This window comes from Mus musculus, chromosome 13 (genome assembly GCF_000001635.26).
Source record: "Mus musculus strain C57BL/6J chromosome 13, GRCm38.p6 C57BL/6J".
NCBI classification, from domain to species: Eukaryota; Metazoa; Chordata; class Mammalia; order Rodentia; family Muridae; genus Mus; species Mus musculus.
Window position 1 is genome coordinate 40,518,146 of NC_000079.6, and position 19,400 is coordinate 40,537,545.

Consider the following 19,400-nt stretch of genomic DNA (forward strand, 5'->3'; position numbering starts at 1 on the left):
GAGAATAAATGTTTCTTGCCCTGGAAACTAAAGCTAAGCTCCCCCACCACTTCCATCAAGCCCCACCGCGTGTAACCACAGAGAACTGATTTGAGTGTTCCTTGCTTTTGTCTGCTCAGCCTCCTCTTGACCCTGAAGAAGTGAGCAGGCTCTGGCTTTTACCATGCAGAAAAAGCCACACCCACCTCCATGAGGGAGGGGAGGGAACCTTGGCTTGGTGGTCTGGCAGCTGAAGAAACTACTTCTACACCCAGGAGGGAAATGACAGCATTTTAAGGCAGTTGCTGTGCCCAGTAAGAGGAAGCATTCAGGCAGGTCTGGACCTGCCTTTCAAAATACCTGACCTGCCAGGAAGGCAGTGAAATCTTCAGAAAATGGGACTCTCTTCCTTAAAGCCACAGAGCCGCTCAGTAGATCTACAGCGTTGAGACTCACAGGCATCTCTATCCACTGATGGTCACAAGGGAAAGACCAGCTTCCCTGAGCAGCCAATACTTGGGTATCTACGAGGTGGGAACAAGGAAGGAAGTTAACTTTGGTTAAGCAGGAAGCCTCCAGAAAGCTGGGTTTTCTGGTTTCCAGGAAAGCTAACTGCTTTTCCTGGGACCTGCCCAAAGTGTCCCACACCTTTCCTCCAAATGTCTACCCATGTCGTGTGAGCTCACAGTCCAGATGTCAGAGTAAGCATATGGGTGAGATAGTCTGTGCATAAGTACATACGTGTCTGAAGAAGTCAGATCCCTGCAGGGTTTATTTAGCTGTTGTCTTGTTCAGGAGAAGTGTGTGGCATACAGCCAAACACCCAGATGCACAACGAAGTTCTTACAAAGAACTTATAAACAAAATCTGGAACACACAAGAGAACCCATAACAATCAGGTGGTCAAACCAACGTTAAGAACAGATATGCCTTCTCCATCAGAGATTAAGAGAAACAGTGACTATGAAGACAGAAGTTCAGAGCCCATTCCTTATACTAATGACTACCTTAAAAGTGGGAGGAGGGGTAGTAGGAAAAATAGGTTGTCGTTTTTTTATATTACGATGTTATTTGGCTTTTATGAGATGGTTGGTTTGTTTTGCGAGCCTAGTATTGGAGCATTGGGAACAAAAGGTCTTTAGGTTTATAACTACATGAGGGAGTTATGAAAGTGAGACTGTTTACGTATTATTTTTAATATGTACTCCACAACGCTTACTAGTCAGTCTCTTTGGGGAAATTAGCATTGAAATAGTTTCTGTATTTAAGACCTTGAAGCCTCCCATGTATGTTCAATTAACCGACCCCATAAGCACAATGTTAGGTACAAAACAGAACAAAACAAACAAAACCAAATGTCATTAAACTAGGAGTGCCACTGTCTCATTTTTCTCTACAGGACTCAGAGTCTAAGACAAATCTGTCATAGCCTTTATTTTTTAAGACACAGATGCACATTCTAAATTTGTTTGTTGTTTTGTTTTCAAAGCAGGATGTCTTTATGTAGCTCTGGATGTACTGAAACTCGCTCTGGAGACAAGGTTGGTCTTGAACTCAGAGATCTGCCTTCCTCTGCCTCTTGAGTGCTGGGGTTAAAGGCATGCATCACCACCACCCAGCAGACACACATTCTGTCTGCAATGGCAGACTATGAACTGATAGCATGACTCATGCCTATAACCCTAATGAGGTATCCAGTGGGGACCATCTCCTGTATCCAGGCAGGTTCTTGTCTTGCTCCCTCTGAGATTGTAGTAGGGAAACAATGAAGTGTGCAAAGCAGAGGTACTTTATTCCTAATTTGGGACTAACAACCTTTCAAAGATAAAACAATTTAAACCAGATTGCCACATGGCATTTAGACTAAACAGCTTTAAACTCTCAATAATATCATGATATTCACAGAGAGACATTAGAGGTCAGAGAAATGTTACAGTTCCAGGGAATGTTATAGCTCAAAAGATCTCTGAGGGCTTTGGGATGGCAACCAATGGTAGTAGCCATGTCTGCAGGTCTGAGAATGCTATCAGTTCTCACAGGACTGGAGAGGAGAGAGTCTGAGATGTGGAGTCTTAAGACAAAGCAAGAGTGGGTCTCCTCCATGTGGAGAGTAGCGTGATGAAACAACCTACTGGGTACAAAAGCCTCCAACATGGGGGCCTTGTCTCTGTGGTGTTCATCCTAGGGGAATCCTGAAGATAGTCAGCTCTTCCTTCTCCATCAAGTCCAACAGCAACCTGTGTTCCAAAGCCTGAAGCTGTATGGTGCTAACTGAACCTGGCTGGGCCTACTGGGTCCTGATTGGCTGAATGTGGGCATGCAAATAAGGTGAAAAATAAGACCAACCAGAGAAGAGAGGACAAACATGGTTAGGCAGTGGAAGAACCCTGGGCCCACCAAACGTTCACAATCATGTTTTCAGATTTCTGCATTTGCATATTCTTAAAATATTTCTGCCAGCTAAGGATGCCATGACTGATAGTCCACCTCTGCTCTTTGGTTTGTTTGTTTGTTTGTTTGTTTGTTTGTTTGTTTGTTTTTCATTCAAGCAGGTTTCACTCCACTGGGGATTTCTGGTTCTTTTGCACCTTCTGCTGCTGTGCCAATAGTTAACAGCAACCCTCTCTTGGTGCTCAAGCCTGCCAGCTTTCAGAACGCTGTCAGAAAGCTTCATATGACAGGAGGGGAACACCTAACCCTAGCACGCAGGAGCCCGGGGCAGGAGAACCATAGAAAGTTCAAGGCTAGTGCAAGACCCTGTCTCAAAGGAAAAAGGAAGGACCTTTCTAATGGCCAAACTATGACCATTAGAAACTTGATAATTATAAGCAAATTATATTTTAATATTTTATATGAAAATGTACATGTGGCTATGGAGATAGGTACAAAATACCAAACACTAGACTAATCAACTACAGTTTCTATGTGTCAACAGGTATAATCTACAGCCAGAAGGAGGTTCACATATTCAAGTCATAGTTTCTCATCTATTAGATTAAAAAATCTAGTTGCTTTTTGAGTTCTCTGAGTAGTAGCGAATGAGACCTTGGGCTCCTGATCCTTCTCCATCCACCTGCCATGGACTGGGGCTACAAGCATGGACCAACCCTGCCCAGGACTACTGTGTATAAATTCTATAATTCTAAATCCTCTAGCAAGTGTGTGATGCCAAAGTTTTGACAATATTGATGTTTTATTTTCATACAATGTGTATAAAAACTAAAGCTACTCATACTACTCTAGAGTCTGTGTACAATAGGCGTTAAGTAACAAATGCCATTCTTGTGCGTAGAGCAATGGAAAAATATACCAAGTGAATCTAGAATTCGAGCTAGTTTTTAAAATGATTTAAATGCAAAAGTCAGGCATGTCTTCATCTATGGTGCATATTTTACCCACTGCAGAAGTTGTAACTAATTCTTGGACAAATTGAGCTTCCCCCATAGATCAATGTTTAAAACCTACCTTCCTGTGTATTATGCTAACCAAGAATTTATACATTTATCTTCTCCTCACCCCAAAAGTACTCCTGACATCTAGAGAAAAGAACATCTCTTTGCTCTAGAAAGCAAATAAAATAAAAAGAGAACTATGAACCCTCCAGAGAAAACTACAGACACCATGAGAACGGGACACTCTGTGGGCTGGAGATGTAGCTCCATGATAGGGTGCTTGACTAGGGAGCATAAAGCTCTGAGTTCGATTCCTGTTACCCCACCCCACCCCCAGAAGACAAAGAAGTAAGAAAGATTTAAAAAACAAAACAAGTCACCTTGTTCCACAGGAAAGGTGGCTGAAGCAGAAAAAAAAAAAAAAAAAAAAAAAGTAAATCCAGGCCACCTCTGTGTAAAACCCCAACCAGGCCTTGGAGTTAGTTCGTACAGACAATCGGCCAGACTTAATGTATTTGATAAAGTCTCTGGCTTTTCATCTTCAGCCTTGGTTTGCTATATTAATCCAAGGGTTTCAGGAATATGAGAAACAATGGCAATAATTCAAAATTTTTCATTATCTCCTCTTGGCTATGTCTTCATTTGTCACAGCTGCCTGGCTGTAATGAAAAAGCCACTCTGTCCCCTGGTGCAGATTTGGGGTGATTCCTTATCAGCATTTTTTTTTCAATCCCAGGTTCCCCTGATCTGAGGAACAGTATGGGCTCGTTTTGATGGGGTAGCTGCAGACCGTGTACATAGTACTTCCCACATCCAGACTACCTAGCCTCAGGTCCATTGAAACTCCTGTGTCTGGAACTGTTAGGACCCTAGCCTGAGACATGAAAACCCCAGCCAGGACAACCCTACGTAACTCAAGGCTGAGCCACAAGCCTCAAAAGGCCAACTAAGGAATCGAGTGATGGTGAAGGGCAGAAAAATAAATTAATTCACATGGCCATGTTGATAAGAGCAAAGAGGTCCAGTGACCCTCCTCCTTCACCCCCAAGTCCAGCTTGTGGGGGTTCAAATAGAGAACAGTCCTAGTCCAGGTGAGGCCCCACCTATCATGATTGTCTCCATAACATTGTTCCCTAGAAGGCAATCTGGTCAGAATTCTGTGAACCCTCTCCCTGGGAGACAAGTTTGCCCTGTGTTAGCACCTGCCATCATGGTTTTCCTTGTTCCACCAATGAGACTTCTGGAGGAATCCCAAGTCCTCTGGATCTGTTGTTCTTAAAAGTCTGGTAGTCAAAAACGGTGAGCAAAAGTATCTTTGTAAACGATCTTCATCCCTGACACCATAGTGACCCTTGGACGTTCTTCGTGTCAAATCGAGTCACATCATGAGTGTAAGGATGAAGGGGAGGGGGGCAGGAAGATACTGCTTTCAGAAACTAATCAGTCACACAAGTCTAAAGGCCAGAGTCATTCAATGAAAGCATGCCTTGGATTGGAGAAAAAGTCCAGTCATGGCTACAGGGTTCCCAGCTAAGCATCTATCCCAGATTTTTTTTCTATGACCTGCTTTGTATTCGCTTCCCTACCTACTTCATAAATCCAAACTAATCATTATAGAAGGGGACAGCCCTCAGTCATTACTAAGGCTCTTAGCATTGTAATGCACAGGGTTCCTAACAGGCTTGCTCTGGGAGGCCTGGAATTAGAAAGAAAAAGGACTGTTTGTCTTGTAAAAGTGTCACTCAAAGAGAAATCTAAGGTCCAGGTTCCCACTCTCATTATCACCAAAGAACTTTTCCGGTTTTGTGCTGTGTTTTGAAATAGTCCCCTTAGGCTCACAGGGAGTGGCACTATTAGGAGGAGTGGTCTTGCTGGACTAGGCGTGGCTTTGTTGGAGGAAGTGAATTGCTGTAAGGTCTCTAAACTCAGGCTAGGTTTGGTGGCTCAGTCTCCTTCTTCTGCCTATGGATCATCATGTAGAACTCACAGCTCCTTCTCCAGCATCTTTGCCTGCATGCCACCATGCTTCTCGCCACGCTGATGATGGACCAAACCTCTGAATCTGTAAGCCAGCCCCAAAGAGATGTTTTTCTCTATAAGAGTTACTACTGTCATGGTTTCTCATCACAGCAATAAAACTCTAACTAAGACATCTTGGTGTAAAAGTTTAAAAACAACAACAACAACAAATAGGCTGAGGGGAGGGAGCTGGAGGCAAAGGTGGTTATGAGAAGTGAAGTCTCAGTAGGCAGGTCCCAGGGAGTTGTAATGACTGGCTTCTCCTTCTCTTCCTTCCCCTCTTTCTCCTTACTCTCCACATGGAAAATTCTCACCTTCAGAGGCTTTCCTAAAATATCAACCAGGCTGTGCTACTTACAAATTTAAACGACCTGTCCATGCACCATATTCCTTTAGATCATTCTAGGATTTATTTTTATCTTCTGCAGGGGGGAAGGGGGGATGGTTGTATTCTATGAGTGGGGGAGGGGGGAGGTGAAGACCAGAGCTGACTTACAGGCAGTTGTGAGCTGCCAGCATAGCTGCTGGAAACCCAACCCATGTTCTCTAGAAGAGCATCAAGTGCTTCTAAAGACTGGGCCATTTTCCCAGCCCCCTCGTAATTATTCTTCATCTGCCTCCCCCATCCACAAAAGCACAGAAGGTTGGCTCTCTTTGCTTCATGGTCTCCACTGTTTTTCTCAAGTACCCAGAACACAGGTTACAGGTAGTAAGGACTTCTGCCCACTGACTCAACCACAGGCTATTAATTACAAGAACATGATATAAGTGAAAACAGGTGTTCTTAAATACAAACAAACAAACAAACAAACAGTATTCTCACTTGGGCCTCAGAGAGGCCAACAAAGCCTCCTTTGAGTAAAGGGTCTAACCTAGTGAATGAGAACCATGGGAAGTAAGAAGTATAGTATCTCATTAAAGAATAATTATTCTACCTATCTGTTTAGCATGACTTAAGGTGAACCCACAACCTAGGGTGATCCTTTAGCTAGATGATTGACAAAGCCTACCTGGAATGTTAAATCTCCACCCTAGGTCAGGAATCCTATTCTCTTGGCCCGAAGGAGTTTTCCTTAATGAACATTTACAGCTACTCTAACAAATACATAGGATAGATTGTAACCCTAGATTGAGATAGAGTAGAAAAAGAACTTGGGAATGTGGACACGGGGATATAAGCCACACTTATGACATATGCAGATATGACCTGCAGATATGGCCTTCTTCCATTCCCAGGTATTTTCTTGGAACTTAAAACCAAGGGGGAAACTCTTTTTTTTTTATAGCAAACACATCATAACTCCCCCTGACACTCTGATCTAGAGGCTTAGTTTACCAGCTGTGATCCCAGTCATCGTCCTATGTTCTAACTTGAGTCAAGATTCCTTTAAAATTAGGGGAGTTCTTCAGGTTGCTACAGATGCATGACAGAGCTATAGAGGCAAAATCAGCAGAAAGTTCCTTTTCTGACCTTATAATTTATTCTATTTATTTATTATTTTCACTTTGAGCCATGGTCTCACTATATGTAGCCCAGGCTAGCCTCAAAGCTGTGTTGATTCTCTTCACTCTTGACCACTTCTACAATTACAGGCATGTACCATCATGCCTAGTGAGATCTATATTAGCTTAGTGACTTCTTTGTTTTTATAAGAAAAGCAGAGAGGGATACTTTAATTTTTTTTTCTGTGAATGTTAGAAGCTATTATAATGAGACTTTTTTCCACCACTAATTCTGATCCTTAAACATTTAATTCTCAGCGTCCTATGTGCCTGTATTCCCATTCTGTGTGCCTTCTATTAGTTTTGGCATGAATACATTGTGTTAGATTTATTGTATGACAGCCAGAAACATCAGTCTCACTGATTTCCACAACTCATGAGTTCTCAAGTGAGAGTTTAAAATTTATACAGAAAAGACATGTCCAACTTTTGGTTGTAAATCCTGTAAGTAACAGGGAATGAAGTCCTGGAATACTGTGCCTGTGAGCTGAGCCCTGACCTGAGCCTACAGGAAAGTCTTTGGACTGTGGTATTTTCCATAGTTCTATCCTTAATGTCAGTACAACTGAAAGATTATTTCTTCATCAGGCACAGGTGAGGGGGAGGAACAAGAGTGTTTCATCTTTGCAAACCAGAGCAAAGGATGATGGCCAACAGCCAAGGTAACCTAAAGTGACAGGGAAAATATTCTCTGCTGTATGCCTCTGTCTAATTCCTGGTGAGTGTCACAGGGGCAAGAGGGAGGAGGCAGGAAACATCTGTGGAGGCTTGGTAAAGTACTATGAATAATTCTGAATTAGTCTGTAGATAGATGGATGGATGGTTGGATCAATGGTAGAGAGATTTGTTCAATTGAGATAGAACATGAAAATACTAAAACAGAAAAGAAAGAAAGAGAGAAAGAGAGGGTGGAAGGAGGGAGGGAGGAAGGAAGGAAGGAGGGAGGGAGGAAAGGAAGGAGGGAGGGAAGGAAGGAAGGAAGGAAGGAAGGAAGGAAGGAAGGAAGGAAGGAACCAAGCCAATGTCAAATGTGTAGCTCCTTAAAGTTTAGATAAAGTTTTCTCTGAAAGAAAAGGTGCTTTGGTATATATTAAGAACTCAATGCACTCCTGCTGCCACCACTGCCCTAATATGATTGGACAGGGAAAATGCTGCAACAAAAAGGAATAATAAAGAAGGGTTGGCAGAAGCAGTAAGTCATAGCTTCTCATTACTGTGACAAATCCCTGAGAATATCTGCTTAAAGAAAAAGAAACTAGAAAACTCCGCACCCTGCCCCACAACACCCAGAGGCAGCTCCACCCCTAGGCACTCTAACATGCCCAGGTCACACCAGGATCTTAAGATCCCAAAGGAAGCTTGACTCCCAGGAGCTTGGACACACCCAGGATCTCAGGATCGCAGGATCCCAAAATCACAGGATCACATGACAGCTTGACTCAGAGGAGTTCTAACACAACCAGGATCACAGGAAGGACAGGCTCTAGTCAAACATAGCCAGGGCAAGTAGCCCTAGATATAAACAGATGGTAAGAAGCAAGTGTAAGAACAGAAGCAACAGAAACCAAGGTTACTTGGCATCATCAGAACCTAATTCTCCCACCATAGCAAGTCCCAACACATTGGAAAAGCAAGATTCAGATCTAAAATCACTTCTCATGATGATGATAGAGGACATTAAGAAGGACATAAGTAACCCCCTTAAAGAAATACAAGAGAACACAGGTAAACAGCTAGAAGTCTTTAAAGAGGAAACACAAAAATCCCTTAAAGAGCTACAGGAAAACACAATCAAACAGGCAAAAGAAAGGAACAAAACCATCCAGGATCTAAAAATGAAACTAGAAACAATAAAGAAATCACAAAGGGAGACAACCATGGAGTTAGAAAACCTAGGAAAGAGATCAGGAGTCATAGATGCAAGCATCACCAAGAGAATACAAGAGATAGAAGAGAGACTCTCAGGTGCAGAAGATACCATAGAAAACATTGACACACCAGTCAAAGAAAACACAAAAAGCAAAAAGCTCCTAACCCAAAACATCCAGGAAATCTAGGACACAATGAGAAGATTAAACCTAAGGATAATAGGTATAGAAGAGAGTGAAGATTCCCAACTTAAAGGGCCAGTAAATATCTTCAACAAAATTATAGAAGAAAACTTCCCAAATCTAAAGAAAGAGATGCCCATGTACATACAAGAAGCCTACAGAACTCCAAATAGACTGGACCAGAAAAGAAATTCCTCCTGTCACATAATAATCAAAACATCAAATGCACTAAACAAAGAAAGAATTTTAAAAGCAGTGAGGGAAAAAGGTCAAGTAACATATAAAGGCAGACCTATCAGAATTACACCAGACTTCTCACCAGAGACTATAGAAGCTAGAAGATCCTGGGCAGATGTCATACAGACCCTAAGAGAACACAAATGCCAGCCCAGGACAGTATGCCCAGCAAAACTCTCAATCACCATAGATGGAGAAAACAAGATATTCCATGACAAAACCAAATTTACACAGTATCTTTCCACAAATCCAGCCCTACAAAGGATAATATAGGGAAAACATCAACACAAGGGGGGGAAACTACACCCTAGAAAAATCAAGAAAGTAATCTCTCAACAAACCCATGCAAACATAATTCCAGCTCTAACAAGAAAATTAACAAGAAGTAACAATCACTTTTTCTTAATATCTCTTAATATGAAAAGCAATATTACCAACATATCCTAATCAACTGAAATTCAAAAATATGAGGAATTAGAAATTTGTCAGCTGTCATCCCATGGTCTCTCTAATTTGCCAATGGGAGGAATAGGTCCAATATTATAAAATCCATATACACTTTCTGCTTGTTTGTACATGACAGGGTCTTGCTGTGTGCCACACAGTGGTCTTGAAATCATGCTTCTCCTATCTCAGCCTCTCTATTAGAATGATTATTTATTTGATGTTTTTACACTATGCTATGGTTATCAGAACAGCTTACATATTTCAAAATTATGTATACAGCTATAAGAAATGTAGATAATTAATTTGAGAGGTGGCTTTTAAGAGGATAGCAAAGAGTGAGAATGAAGGCTTTGCTTGATGTTTATAATTAGTGTATCAATTTTGAAGAATAGGACTTTATAAGTTACTCTTATTCTGAGATGAATGCTTTTCAAAACTATCACAGCCAATGAACCAGAATCTTACCCTCACCTAACAACTGTGCACCCTCCAAGCAGAACCATTGTTCATTGAAACAGTTGATGAATGACTTCATGGATAGACAGTCTTAATACACACACCATTTTGTAAATGAATTTAACCTGTTCCCTGTGGGCTGAGAATGACGACAATCACTCAAGTCAAATCGCTTTGACAGTAGCAGGAAATCTGTATCCAAAATTTGTGCCTACAATTCATTCCTTGGTGCGGAAGAACTGTCAACTCTTAGCTTATCTAATATGGAGGTAGAATCCTTTGCTGATGTGAGGGACATTCAAGTACAGCCCTATTATGATGAACTCCAATGTCCAAAAACTGTTCTTATTTTGAGTTTGTACCACAATAAGAGCCAGGATTTTAAGTTCTAATAAAAACAAAACAAACAAAAAGACTTTACCTATTTATGTTCATTTTAAAAAACCTAATAGTGATATATTATCTTAAAATATCATACAGTTAATATATTTGTAGTTATTTAAAATTTATATTGAAAAAATGTATTTTCAGTATTGCTGTAGACAAACATAAGACTGTTCAATTGATTGTTGTTTTATATCAAACAATTTTTGTAATACTCATTTTTATTGTTTATTTTATATTTATTTTTATTGTTACAATATTTTATACATTTTAAAGAATATGATTAAAAAAAAGAAAGGTATTACAGGTTTTGAAGAGGGGCTCTCCGGGAGGAGTTGGGGTACAAAGGGAAAAGAAGAGTGTGACATAAGTCTATTTACTCAAAATATGTTTTTAAATGTTAACAAATTCAGAAAAATTGAAATTATGCATTTTTTCATCATAATGCAATAAAACTTAAATAAAAAAAAAAGAAACTATTATTTTGGCTTATGATTTTAGAACTGGAGGTCTGTTACAGATTGAATTTAAAGTGTCCCCAAGTTGCCCACAGCTTGGGTGCCTGGTTCCCCTTGGCTTGCCCCTCCCACTAACACCCCATTCACCCGCTCTCAGATGGTTTGTTTGTTTATCTATTTATTATTTTTAATTTTGTCTCCTGTATTACATCTCAACCACTGCTTACCCTTCCTCCCATCCTCCCAGGAGGCTATCCCCCCTGTACCCTTGCTTCTCCCCCAGATCTGATCCTCCTCTGTTTCCCTTTAAAATACAGCAGCCCCCCAGAGACAGGCTTTGGAGGGATATATCTGACCCTGATTCCTATTTCTGTCTGTTTCTTCATCTTTTGTGATGTGAACTGTCTCCTCCACACTGCAGCTGTGATGTAAGTTGCTTGGCCATGCCTTTCTTTGCCATAATGGACTGAGTATCATGATCCCAACAAATCTTACATCTCCTACGTTATTTCTGCCTGGCACTCTGTCATAGCAACAAGGTAATGAAAACTCTCCCATGGTCCCATGGCTCCATCATTTCTGGCTTGTGGTGAGGCAGCAGCTCACAGTAGGGGGATTTAATGGAGGAAAGCTGCTCACTTCATGAGATGCAGGAAGAAAAGAGAGGATGGAAGGTCCATGGAACAAAATAGATGCTTCAAGGACATATCCACAATGCTCATTAGACATTCAAGAACATATTCACGCTGCTCGTTAGAACTGCATGGTATAGCAGCATCCAAGGTGCAAAGTTCACATATTTAGAGTTCACAACCAAGGCTGCCATGACAGATTGCCAATGGCACTTTGTTTGCCTTAGAACTGTCTGTCAAATATCTGTCAAAACTATCTGAGAAACCATGGCACTCTGTCACAAAAGACTGTTTTATAAATTTGAGGAGAGATTTGTAATTGGCTCTTTGTGAATATTTACTCCAAACAAATGGGCATTTCCTAAATAAAATACTGTGAATTTATGAGCTAGACACCCTCTTAAAGGATAGAGAAAGAGGAGATAGAGTCGGGCTCAAAATAATTTTATTTCCTGAAGAAAAGTCCAGAATCATAGAGATCAGGATTGAAATGGCTTATGGGAAACAAAGTTAGAGGTGACAAGCCAGGGCTGTGGTTCAGTAGAAGAATGCCTGTTTAGCATGCCTACAGCCTGGAGTTCAATATCAACAGTAAAAGGGAAGGAGGGAGGGAGGGGAGGGAGGGGAGGGAGGGAGGGGAGGGACGGAGGGGAGGGACTGAGGGAAGAGGGGGAACATCAGGCAGAGGAAGTAAGTAAAAGGAGAAAGAAGGAGGTGAGGACCAAAGTAAAGAAAAGGGAGGAAAGGAGAGGAAGAAGTAGAAGAATGGAGGAAACAGGAAAGGAAGAGGAAGGAGGAGAATTCGAGGTAATGGAAGCATCATCAAGCTCAGGCCTGGTGCATGTTGCCTTGTTCTGCATCTCCTGCACATCTTAAGTCCGAATAAAGGAGACTAGATCCCCACCCTCCTCTAGGAATGTTTGCATGGATTGAAACGGAACTGAATCATGACCAGGATTTTCACTTACTGAAACCGGGTCTGACATCAGTTGGCCATTTGCTAAACACTTTCCTAAATACCACCTGGCTCTCCAGAGCCACAGGAGGCAGTTCATGGATATTGTCCCTTTGTGTAGATGAGAAAGACAGAGTCGAAAAGATGAGGGCTCCCCAGCCAGTGTTGTATCTCTTGCCACTTTAATCTCACATCTAACTTATTAACTATATTTGTCTCTGAGTACTCAGACAATGCTGAACAAATAGGTACAAAATGAATGAGCCATTTGAGCCCCCTTGGGAACCATATGCCAAAATAAACTCCTTCTGTGAGTCACATTTGGTCCTGGCCTTACCTTATAGCATCAAAAGTAACCGGTAACTGACAGAGAAGTTGACATAGGAGTGAGGAGTTCCTGTGAAGAACTCGAACCTGTGTTTCAGGCCCCACTGGACATGTTTGTGACAACCAGCGCTGTCATGTGTATATAGATCTGGGTTGGTCTGAAATGACTCCACCAGCCAGTGTGCCGCCAGGCAGGGAACTGTGCCATTTGCTTCACATTTATAGCAAAAATTTAAGTCAGGACAATGGAATCACTAATCATTAGCATTATCATTAATGAAAGCTTTTTGGAAAACAATTCTGATGTTACTCATGGAAATCAGTCTCATGCACAAATAACCCTTCAGGACCGTACTATAGGGTTTATATGACTTAAGGGATATTGGAATTGAAGCCAAACACCTCCCTGAATACTGGCTTGTAGGGCACTGGAAGTTTCTCTGGAAGGGGAGTCCCTGCAGTGTGGCACCAAGGAAGCCATTTATATGTTCTCAAGATATCTGTGTGTCCCCAGCCATAGAATTAGAGTCCTACAGTGGCTCAGCGACCTCACCTGCCTGTATTTCTATATCTCATCCTGTTTCATGGTTGGTTTCTATTAGTATATAATATGGATCCTTGGAGAAGGTAAGAAAAGTAGAAACGTATTCAAAATACACTTTGGGCACTTTAAGCATCATTTTTGGTAGTAATTCCAGGCCAAAAAAAACCCTGGTCCCAACATGCTTCCTTTGGAAATAAGTATTGTTTACCTTCCCTCTTATCATTGTGTCAAGTTGACAAGCACCTGTCATTGGTGCGGTGTCCTGGGACATCCCTGTGGCACATGGCCAGCACTCAGAAGTAGTGAGCTGCACACATGCCACCATCGGCTGGCCAGCCCAAACCATGGAGAGATCCATGTGGCACCTGCTCTGCCACTGCCAACCATGACTGTGGCCAAAACCCAGACAGAGAGTGAGGAAGGAAGGAAGGCCTCAACATATGTTTTTGTAATGGCTTTGCTTATTTCTCAAAGGTCTCTGTCTTAGTCAGGGTTTCTATTCCTGCAAAAACATCATGACCAAGATCAAGTTGGGGAGGAAAGGGTTTATTTGACTTACACTTCCATACTGCTGTTCATCACCAAAGGAAGTCAGGACTGGAACTCAAGCAGGTCAGGGAGCAGGAGCTGATACAGAGGCCATGGAGGGATGTTCTTTACTGGCTTGCTTCCCCTGGCTTGCTCAGCCTGCTCTCTTATAGAGCCAAGACTACCAGCCCAGAGATGGCACCACCCACAAGGGGCCTTTCCCCCTTGATCACTAATTGAGAAAATACCTTACAGTTGGATCTCATGGAGGCATTTCCTCAACTGAAGCTCCTTTCTCTGTGATAACTCCAGCTGTGTCAAGTTGACACAAAACTAGCCAGTACAGCTCCTTTAGGAATCTTCATATTCTCTCTCCCCTCCTCCTCCTCCTTCCCCTCATCATCCTCCTCCCCCTCCCCTTCCTCCTCTTCTCTCTCTCTCCCTCTCCCTCCCCCTCCCCCTCCCCTTCCTCCTCTTCTCTCTCTCTCTGCCTCTCCCTCTCCCTCTCTTTTTCTCCTTCCCTCCCTCCTTCCTCCCCTCCACCCCCCTGTGATGATTTAACAGAAGATACCTTACCTGGATTAAAAAAGACTTTTCTCACGATTAAGAAATGGTGCATTGGGGGCTGGAGAGATGCTTGGCTGGGGATCGTGAGCATTTGCTGCTCTTGTGAAGGACTGGAGTTTGATTCCCCAGTACGCACACTGGACACATCACTGCCAGATTCTTGGTCAGACGACAATGAAAATGGTCTTTAGGTCACAGAATATTACATTTTTGTTTCCCTTTGAAATCTGTTGAGTGGTGCCTCTGTAGGCCACACCATCTCAGCACTCTTGTCTTCTGTCGCCTACTAGAATGAACATTAAGCTCCATTTTCTGCTTTTAACTGCTTTTCTAGTCCAAAGTTCCAAAGCCTTTTACATTTCTCCCCCAAACAACCCAGATCTACGTACATATGACAGGACTGGTTACCACAAACATAGCCAGTGGAATCTGCTCCGGGCTCTGTCGACACTTAATTCTGAGATCACATTCGGTGCAGGGGAGAATAACAATTCACATTCAGACCTTTTCATATCACCCACTGTGCTGTTTGAAGTTCTTTTGTAGCTCAAACTCTCTCAGAGGGAAAAAAAATTAAAAAAATAAGTAAATATCAAAGAGAGGGAGAGAGAAAAGAAAAGAATCGGTACAGTATGAAAACTTCAGGGATGCCTTGGATGTTTTCATGCCCTGAATAACTCCAGACATGACCAGAGAGAGGTTCCCAGAAGATCGGTAGTCTGAGTCCATGGCTGCCATATTCCATACTCTTTTGGCTCTGTTCTCGGCGAGATGCCTCTCTCTGTGCTGTCAGAATGGCTGTCAGTGGCTTCCTACCAGAGTAACATCATATGCACTGGGAGAATAGCAATGCCTCTCTATAATGGTACAAGAAAATAGGGGATAGGTGCATGTGCCTTTCTGTTTCTGGCTTCAGCCTTGGTCTTAGATACAGTAGCCCCCAAGATGCTGATGCCCAAGAAGAACCATATTGCCCTCTATGAACTCCCTTTCAAGGATGAAGCAGTGGTGGAAAAAATATATCCACCTCCCCAAACACCCAAAGCTGGCAGACAAGAATCTACTCCATCTTCATGTCATGAAGACCATGCAGTCTCTCTAGTCGCCAGGCTACAGGAAGGAGCAGTTTACCTGGAGACATCTCCACTGGTACCTCACCAAGAAGGGCATCCCATATCTCTGCCATTACCTCCACCAGCCTCCCTAGATTGTGCCTGTCATCCTTCACATACCCCTGATGCTGACAAGAAAGCCAAGGCTGGGGTTGGCTCAACAATGTTCAGAGGCAGCTTTGGTCATGGATATGGTCAGCCACTTCAATGACGTTGGAGGATATTGTTTTGTGTTGAATAGACTTAAAAATTTTTTTAAAGTAAAATGGAGATAGGGCTGGGGGGATGGTTCAGTGAGTCCTTAAAGAATTTGCCACACCATGTGAGGACCTGAGAGTTCAGATCCCAGTAAAGCCACGTGCAGAATACTCATCTGTGTCTGCAGTGTTCTTACAGTAAGATGGGAGGCAAAGACAAACAAACCATCAGCTTCTGACAGGCCTGGTGTATGTTGCAGTGAATGAGAGACCCTGCTTCAAACTAGGTGAAAGGCAAGCCCTAACACCTGAGCTTGTCCCCCCCCCCCCAAGCTCTATCCATCTGCCATGGTAGCTGTGTGCCTTCACTCTCACACACAGATTGTACACAGATCGTACACACTCACAGGCAAGGAGAAATGGAAGGAAGGAAGGGAGGGAGGGAGGGAGGGAGGGAGGGAGGGAGGGAGGGAGGGAGGGAGGGAGGGAGGGAGGGAGAAAGGAAGGAAGGAAGGAAGGAAGGAAGGAAGGAAGGAAGGAAGGAAGGAAGGAAGGAAGGAAGGAAGGAAGGAGAATGAAACTTATTTCTCACTGGCAAACACTAGCCAAATACTGTAGCTGTAATAATCATTGACTCACACCTGTCTGATAACTGCCTAGGGCCCATGCAATGGGATCAGCCTCACTTTGACTCCATATACTAATTTACAATGGCTATCAAAACAAGGAACCACAAACTAGGTAATTTAACACCAAATACCTATTTCCTCATGATTCTGAAAGCTACAAGTCTGAACTCAATATGTCACTTGGGGCTTATTCTGAGCCCTCATGCCTGGTCCATCCATGATCCTCTTCCCCCTGGGACTTCATGTGGTCGGAGTGTCAGTCCCCTAACCTCTAAAGAGGACATGATTCGTATCAGGGTCTACTGTACCAACCTTTCTTTAGCGTGCATGTGAATGGTGGAGGGGTATAACTCAGCCTCTTGAATGTAACTTTCTCAAAAATTTAAGATGTTAGCAAGGGAGCGGGACATTAATGCCAGGTAGGCAAAGGCTCCAAGGCCTGCCATTCCTTTTCAACCTCTGCAGATCCTGTCCCCCACAGACTCTGTGATGGGACAGGCCTAGGGCCTCAGGAATGCCCACGCATGGGCGGCTAACACCTTCAGTCAACAGGGCTGGGAAGGAATTTTAATGCTCTCAAATCATGTTGCTTAAATGTTCGTCAGGGGATTTAAATAGATCTTACTGGAAGAAAAAAAAACCGACTGTGTGGTTTTTAAAAAATGAAGAAGTTTGTGATTTGTGTGTTTGGAAATGCTTGACTCAAATTAGACAAGTTTCTAGACCACAGAACTTCCAAAGGCCTTTTAATATGTGAATAATTTTTGTGAAGCTCCAAGAACGAGCGTGTAATCTGAAGAATGTACCATCACTCCAGACACACATTAGAGAAAGCTTCTTCACGAAATGCTATTCACATATGGGACATAAAATTAAGTTTTGATTGGGCGAAGGAGACAGGACAGAGGCTAACCTAGACACCAGAAGTGTGAGAGGCTGGCTTTGCCAATTCATCAACACTCTCAGCCTATTCTGGTGCTGAATGGTCACGTGTTTATGTCCCTCCAAGGCCCCTGTGTTGAAATATTAACCCCCCCCCCCAGTGTGATGGTATTTGAAACTAGGGGCTTTGGGTAGTAATTAGTTCATGAGAAAGCCCTTGTGGGTGGGATGTGTGTATTTATAAAAGGAGGCCCAGAGAAATGGTTGCCTTGCCCTTTGTCCATCTGAAGACATAGTAAGAAATACTGTGTATGAACCAGGAAACAACCCCTCACCAGACACTGAATCTGTGGCCACCTTCATTTAATATGTCTTAGCCTCCAGAACGATGAAAGAATACCTTTCCGTTGTGTGTAAGCCAGCCAGCCTTGAGTATCATGTTTACCATCCTGAACACCGGCATTCACACACTCAACCTCGGCCCACAGACAGCAGGAGGCTTAGGAAGGAAAGCCAGCAGAGGCTGGCTGAAGACAAGAGTGAAGAAAATGGATCGGGATAGAAGAAGAAAAGAGAAGCACTGTTCAAAACACCAAATGAATGCGTTTCGGTAAACTCAGGTAAGAACTGTGGTGGACCGGTCTATGGAGATGCATTGGATAATTCCGGGGTGGGGGAGGGGGTTTAAATTAACTACTATTAACTGTATTAACTACAGCTTCATTGCTGTAAGAAAATATCTGATAAAAGTAACTCAAGTAAGGAAGGGTTTATTTCGGTTCACGGTTCAAGGAGGAGTTCATCAGGGCGGCGAAGGTGTGGCATCAGGAACGTGAGGCAACTGTGTGTCATGTTGCACAGTCCAGAATCAGAAAGCAGAAAGCTCCAGATACCCAAGCTCCTCTTGCCTTCTCCTTTGTATGCAGCCTGGGACCCCAGCGCATGGAATAGTGTCACCTGCATTCAGGGTGGGTCTGCCTGCTTCCATTAACCCAACCTACATAATTCCTCCCAGATGAGGTCAGAGAATTGTCTCTGAGGTTTTTCTAGATCCTGTGAAGCTGACAATCACTACAAGCCCTCACAGCCACCCTGGAACTCTCTGAGCATCATTTGGATGTCTCTGGTAGACCAGGAAGACCCTTTCAGCTGGGTAAGAGAGCTAAGAGAACCTGGAAGCAATTCAGAAAGAAGCTACCTGTCTGCCTAGGCAGCCGGTACTGGTGCAAGGTACAATGCACATCCAACAAAGACCAGCTGATGTGCAGAGCCAGTTCGCACCCTTAAAGTTAGAATCGAGCTTAGCCTATCAGAACTGTCCCCCTCCCATAATCCTCCTGCCATTTCACCAAGGAACTAAACTGGAGCCTGCAGCGACAAGGACACTTAGAGCATCTTTCTGACACATTGAAGCTACTACTAAAGGTATACCTCCCAGGGATTCCCCTAAAACATACCATGACTCAGATCCTGGCATTTCGTAAGTCATCACCTCTGACCCCCTCAGAAAATTAGCAAGTTTGCAAAGACAGCTGGCAGAATTCATGCCTCAGTGGTGTTGTGAGTTGGATTGTTTGCTAAAGAATACTAGGATTCCAATCAACCTTCATCTAAATCATGAAGGGGTGGGGTGGGGGTGCGAGCCCCGTGTGGGCAAGCCCTTGTTATTCGTCCCTACTTAGAAGTTCTCCAAGGGATATAAGGAGTTAGTTAAACTCCAGAAAGAATAGAGATGAATAAAAGGATCTTCCATTCCAAGCATCATAAATGCTAAACACATGTTTTGCAGTTCAATGGTTTTAGAATATTTTCCAACATGACCTTTATAAATATTTGTGTGTCCCTCCCACTCCAAGCAGCCAATGACCTGACCATTGGATGGAGTCCCTGGGGAGACAGAATGAGGAAGTGCTCTCAAGTGTATGAACTAAGTATGCCCCAGAGTAAGTCAGCCCCTGTGAGGACACATATTACCTCCTCTGGGTCATAACACTTCCAATTAGATGCTAATGAATAACAGAGCAAATTGTTCAGCATGAGGGCTGACAAGATGGCTCAGTGGGTGAAGGTGCTTGCTGAAAACAAACAAACAAAAATCTCC

General features: G+C 43.0%; 1 pseudogene; it reads left to right on the forward strand.

The window, feature by feature from the left end:
- The first annotated feature begins 15,424 nt into the window (after positions 1-15,424).
- Positions 15,425-15,828, forward strand: Gm47038 (annotated as a pseudogene).
- The last annotated feature ends 3,572 nt before the right edge of the window (positions 15,829-19,400 follow it).